At 28.6% G+C, this 6,531-nt stretch overlaps 1 pseudogene; it reads left to right on the forward strand.

Moving 5' to 3' along the window:
- The first annotated feature begins 252 nt into the window (after positions 1-252).
- LOC111373921 lies at positions 253-4,925 on the forward strand (annotated as a pseudogene).
- Positions 4,926-6,531: the final 1,606 nt, after the last annotated feature.

Raw genomic sequence — 6,531 nt, forward strand, 5'->3', positions numbered from 1 at the left:
CCAGTAGCAGGAGCAGAACCTCTGTGCTTGCTTGATGCCTGCATGGAGAGTTCATGCACCACACACCAATACAAAACATGTTTTGAATAATCACGTTAGTCTATGCTGATTCAAAGCTCCCCAGTGAAGCCATCCAACTATACAATTTGATACGAAAAGATGGTAATTTTCCTTCTCTCTCTTTTTAATTTGTTTCTTGAATCTTTGGTGGGTGCAAGTCGATTTGAGAATATGCTCGAGATATTTTCTGAGGTTATGGATTCTAACATTTGGGAAGATAAATTTAGTTATGAGAAAGCTATACAATATGTAATGAAGTATTGGGGGATTTGTAAAGGGGTTTGGAGTTGACGAATCATATGAAAAAATGTGGTTTGAATCCTAACATGTTTGTGTATAATGCCTTGATCGATGGATTATGCAAAGTGAAGAGAGTTTGTGAAGCTAAGAATTTGTTTGATGAAATGCTCAAGAGCAGAGTTGTGCCAAGTATAGTTACTTAGAATAGTCTTATAGATGGGTATTGTAAAATGGGCGATTTAGATCGTGCATTTAATTTGAAGGAAAAAATGAAATCTCCTAGATTGAGGTTTTTAGATGGATGGACAAAACCTCCATCCGTTATTTTATTTTTCGTTTTTTTTTCTTTTTTCTCATTTATTTTTTTCTTTTTTTTATTTGTTTTCTTCATGCTATAAATAAATTTTTTTCGATTTAAAATTCTTTTTAATTCTTTTCTCTCCATGACAATTTTTTTTTCAATTTTAATTAAATAATATTTATACATTTGTTATTTAATTCTTGTAACTTTATTTTGATTAATTTATTTTGTTTTCATTATATATTTTTTTGAAAATTTCCTTCTCTCTCAGTTTTTAATTTGTTTCTTGAATCTTTGGTGGGTGCAAGTCGATTTGAGAAGATGCTCGAGATATTTTTTGATGTTATGGATTCTAAAACTTGGGTATATAAATTTAGTTATGGGAAAGCTATATGGTCTGCCGTGAATTTGGGAAATTTGTACAGGGGTTTGAAGTTGACGAATCATAAGAAAAAACGTGGTTTGAGTCCTAACGTGTTTGTGTATAATGTCTTAATCGATGGATTATGCAAAGTGAAGAGAGTTTATGAAGTTAAGAATCTGTTTGATGAAATACTCAAGAGCAGAGTTGTGCCAAATATAGTTACTTATAATAGTCTTATAGATGGGTATTGTAAATTGGACGATTTAGATCATGCATTTAATTTGAAGGTAAAAATGAAATCTTCTTGATGGAGGCTTTTGGAGATTTTTTCCAGGATGGAGGAAAACTTCCATGTTTTCTGAGATGGAGACCTCCATCCAAAACCCCCATCATGGATGGAGGTTATTTTATTTTTCGTTTTTCTTTTTATTTTTCCTCATTTATGTTTTCTTTTTTTAATTTGTTTTGTTAATGTTATAAATAATTTTTTTCCGATTTAAAATTCTTTTTAATTCTTTTCTCTCCATAATAAAACTTAATTTTTCAATTTTAATTAAATAATATTTATATATTCTTTATTTAATTTGTTTTATATATTTTTTTTTACAAATTTCCTTCTCTCTCGATTTTTAATTTGTTTCTTGAATCTTTGGTTAATTTTTTTTTATATTGAGTAAATCAAATTATTTTAATTTTAATTTTTTCTAAACAAATTAACAAATTAATGATTTCTAAATCCAAATTTTTGGCCCAATAATTTGTTTCATTTCTAATTTTTTAATTTTTGGCCCAATTACCCATTTTATTGTTTCATTTCTTAGCCAAACAAGATCAAATCCACTAAATAACCCTAAACACCTACAATAAAGTGCATAACGTTGTCTCGACTCTCGCACTCACTCTTGCAGTCTATCTAATATTCCAAAACTTATACAATCGTCGGCCGACACTCTGACCTCCGATCGAAGCCGTGACTTTCCTCGACTGAAGCTTTGATCGTAGCGATCATTTGAACAAGGTAGTTTATTAATCTCTGACATTCCAAAACTATTGAATGTAGCATTAGTCGTATTTATATAACGTTGTTATAAATGTTAAAAAATTTAATTATAGTACAGAACCGAACGGAACCGAACCGATCCGAACCGAACCGAATGGAACCGAACCCGAACGGTTCTATAATTATATTTGGACCCGACGATTCCATTTACTAGATACCCGAAAAGTTTGGTTCGATTCGGTTCTAAAGAGAATCGAACCGAACCGACCCGCGCCCACCCCTAGGCCCCTCCAAAACCTCCATCATTGATGGAGGTTATTTTATTTTTTGTTTTTTTTTTCACATTTTTTTCTTTTTTAATTTGTTTTGTTCATGTTATAAATATTTTTTTTTTCAATTTAAAATTCTTTTTAATTCGTTTCTCTCCATAATAAAACTTAATTTTTTCAGTTTTAATTAAATAATATTTATATATTCTTTATTTATTTTTTGTAAATTTCTTTTATTTAATTTGTTTTGTTTTTATTATTATTATTATTATTATCTTGAGAAGATGCTCAAGATATTTTCTGATGTTATGGAACATTTGGGTAAATAAATTTAGTTATGGGAAAACTATACAATCTGCCATGAAGTTGGGGAATTTGTAAAGGGGTTTGGAGTTGACGAATCATATGAAAAAACGTGGTTTGAATCCCAACGGGTTTGTGTATAATGTCTTGATAGGTGGATTATGCAAAGCGAATAGAGTTTATGAAGTTAAGAATCAGTTTGATGAAATGCTCAAGAGTAGAGTTGTACCAAATATAGTTACTTATAATTGTCTTATAGGTGAGTATTGTAAAATGGGCTATTTAGCGATTTAGACCGTGCAGATGAAATCTCCTAGATGGAGGTTATTTTATTTTTTCGTTTTTTTCTCATTTTTTTCTTTTTTAATTTATTTTGTTCGTGTTATAAATAATTTTTTTTCGATTTAATTTTTTTTAATTCTTTTCTCTCCATGATAAAACTTAATTTTTTTCAATTTTTATTAAATAATATTTATATATATATTCTTTATTTAATTTTTGTAACTTTCTTTTGTTTAATTTGTTTTATTATTATTATTATTATTATTATTATTATTATTATTATTATTATTATTATTATATGAAAAAATGTGGTTTGAATCCCAACGGGTTTGCGTATAATGTCTTGATCGGTGGATTATGCAAAGCGAAGAGAGTTTATGAAGCTAAGATTCTGTTTGATGAAATGCTCAAGAGCAGAGTTGTACCAAATATAGTTACTTATAATAGTCTTATAGATGGGTATTGTAAAATGAACGAGTTAGATCATACATTTAATTTGAAGGAAACGATGAAGTCTACTAGATGGAGGTTTTTGGGGAAACCTCCATCATGCTTCCAGAAACCTCCAATCATCCATCATGATTGGAGGTTTTGTCCATCCCTCCAAAACCTCCATCATGGATGGAGGTTATTTTATTTTTTGTTTTTTTTCTCATTTATTTTTCTATTTTTAATTTGTTTTGTTCATGTTATAAATAATGTTTTTTGATTTAAAATTCTTTTTAATTCTTTTCTTTCCATGATAAAACTTAATTTTTTAAATTTTAATTAAGTAATATTTGTATATTCTTTATTTAATTTTTGTAATTTTATTTTGTTTAATTTGTTTTGTTTTTATTCTATATATTTTTTGAAAATTTCCTTCTCTCTCGGTTTTTAATTTGTTTCTTGAATCTTTGGTGGGTGCAAGTCGATTTGAGAACATGCTCGAGATATTTTCTGATGTTATGGATTCTAACACTTGGGTAAATAAATTTAGCTATGGGAAAGCTATACAATCTGCCGTAAAGTTGGGAGATTTGTAAAGGGGTTTGAAGTTGACGAATCATATGAAAAAAAAGGGTTTGTGTATAATGTCTTGATCGGTGGATTATGCAAAGCAACGAGAGTTTCAAAGAGAGATTATGAAGCTAAGAATCTGTTTGATGAAATGCTCAAGAGCAGAGTTTTGCCAAATATAGTTACTTATAATATTCTTATAGATATGTATTGTAAAATGGACGATTTAGTTTGTGCATTTAATTTAAAGGAAAAGATGAAATCTCCTTGACGGAGGAGGTTTTTCCTGGATGGAAGTTTTTAGGAAAACCTTCAATCGTGATTGGAGGTTTCTGGAGAAACCTCCATCTATGATAGAGAAAACCTCCATCCGTGATGGAGGTTATTTTATTTTTCGTTTTTCTTTTTTCCTATTTTTTCTTTTTTAATTTGTTTTGTTCATGTTATAAATGATTTTTTTCGATTTAAAATTCTTTTAAATTCTTCTCTTCATAACAAAACTTAATTTTTTTTAATTTTAATTAAATAATATTTATATATTCTTTATTTATTTTTTGTAAGTTTCTTTTGTTTAATTTGTTTTGTTTTTATTATATATTTTTTGAAAATTTTTCTTTTCTCTCAATTTTTAATTTGTTTCTTGAATCCTTGGTGGGTGCAAGCCAATTTGATAAGATGCTCGAGATATTTTTTGATGTTATGAATTCTAACATTTGGGTAGATAAATTTAGTTATGGGAAAGCTATACAATCTGTCGTGAAGTTGGGGGATTTGTAAAGGGGTTTGGAGTTGACAAATCATATGAAAAAACGTGGTTTGAATCCTAACGGGTTTGTTTATAATGTCTTGATCAGTGGATTACACAAAGCAAAAAGAACTTACGAAGCTAAGAATCTGTTTCGTGAAATGCTCAAGAGCAGAGTTGTGTCAAATATAGTTACTTATAATAGTCTTATAAATGGGTATTGTAAAATGGGCGATTTAGATCATGCATTTAATTTGAAGGAAAAGATTGAATCTCCTAGATGGAGGTTTCTAGATCGATGGAAGAAAACTCCATCAATTATGGAGGTAATTGGGGAAGGATGGACAAAACCTCCATCATGATTGGAGGTTTCTTATTAAGATCCTTAATATTTTCTTATTAAGATTCTCGATTTTTTAATTTTTCCATGTGTTGATTTTACTATAAATTGAATGCATTAAATTACCTGATTAATGATTTGATGATTTTGTGAATCCTTTACGAATAGAAATATGAGTTTAGGATTTAGATTATGTAGTAAAATTTGATAAATTGGTATAATGAGTAGAAACGTGTATACTAATTATTGCAGTCAAAATTGAGTTCCTAGGGCAAAGAATTCGTTTAACTAAGTTGAATTTGCTAGAGATATGGAATGTAATTAGTTGAATAGGTTCAATGAGAACTCGAGAGGGGTAAATTGAATACAATAGGAGAATTCGATTGAACATTACATTAGATTTAATCTTAATTTGACATGTAAAAGTAATCAATATGTGAAGTTATTCTACTCTAACGTCCATTCATTATTTGTTTTTCCAACCAATCGTGTGTACATCCATTTATTTTCTGAAATTTAGATTAAAACTCCAATCCTCTAATTTTCTGTTCGTTTTCATCACATAGTGGTTAAAGAAAAATTGAATTGAGTACTAAAATATAGTTCTTGTGGGATCGACAACCCGAACTCTTAGGTCTACTATTACTTATTATGGTCTGTACACTTGCGAAAATAAAATTGACAACAAATGTAGATATTGTTATGTTGTATATCTTGGTGATATTTAATTATTATAATCATAGTATGGATTAGGGCAAAGATTGAGTGGGTTAAATCATATTTTAAGCCAAGCTAATATATATAGAACAATATATTCCACATAAAAAAATTTCCTACAAACTTTTGTGCAGGAAAATGCTTAGTACAAATATATAGAAATTCTCAAATCTTCATATGAAGAATAAAAAATATATAGAGAAAAATAACAAAAAATAAGTCAATTTCATCGAATCTATGAATACCTTTCAAATTTATAAATGAATTTTTCTAAAATTTACACACACTTATTTCAAACATTAACCAATTAACATGCAATGCACGTTCACTCACTAGTTATTCTTAGAAAGCTGGACAAACTCTCACTTTTAGGGTCTATTTGATACAAGCCAATTTCATGGAAAATGTAATTTAATATTCTACCCATTTTGTCTTGTTTGATTGACAACATTTTTCATGGAATTTGATTTTTAGACCCATTTTCTAGGTTTTTAAGGAAATTGTTTTTCTTTGATTTTGGTGGGAAAGTGTTTTCCAACTTCTTCTTCTTCTTTTTTATTTTTTATTTTATATTTTGCAATGGAAACAAATTATATCTGCAATTGTATATATCACTTTAATTGACAATTTCCACGAAAAATAAAGCCAAACGAACAAAAAAAATACTAATTTCAACATTTTTCAAATAGAAAATTATACCAATCAAACATTTTAATTGACTATTCCCAGTAAAACAAGTTTTAGACAATTCAATTCCCTGAAATTCTTTTTTTCATCCAAATTTCATCATTACAATCAAATGGACCCTTAGTGTTTTTGAATACCATCGGTGCTCCTTACGCCTCATCTAATACTAATCATACAATAAATTCTACCTAGGATCGACTTGAGGATGTCAAGTTTGAGGATCA

This window comes from Olea europaea, unplaced genomic scaffold (genome assembly GCF_002742605.1).
Source record: "Olea europaea var. sylvestris unplaced genomic scaffold, O_europaea_v1 scaffold1181, whole genome shotgun sequence".
Taxonomy (NCBI): Eukaryota; Viridiplantae; Streptophyta; class Magnoliopsida; order Lamiales; family Oleaceae; genus Olea; species Olea europaea.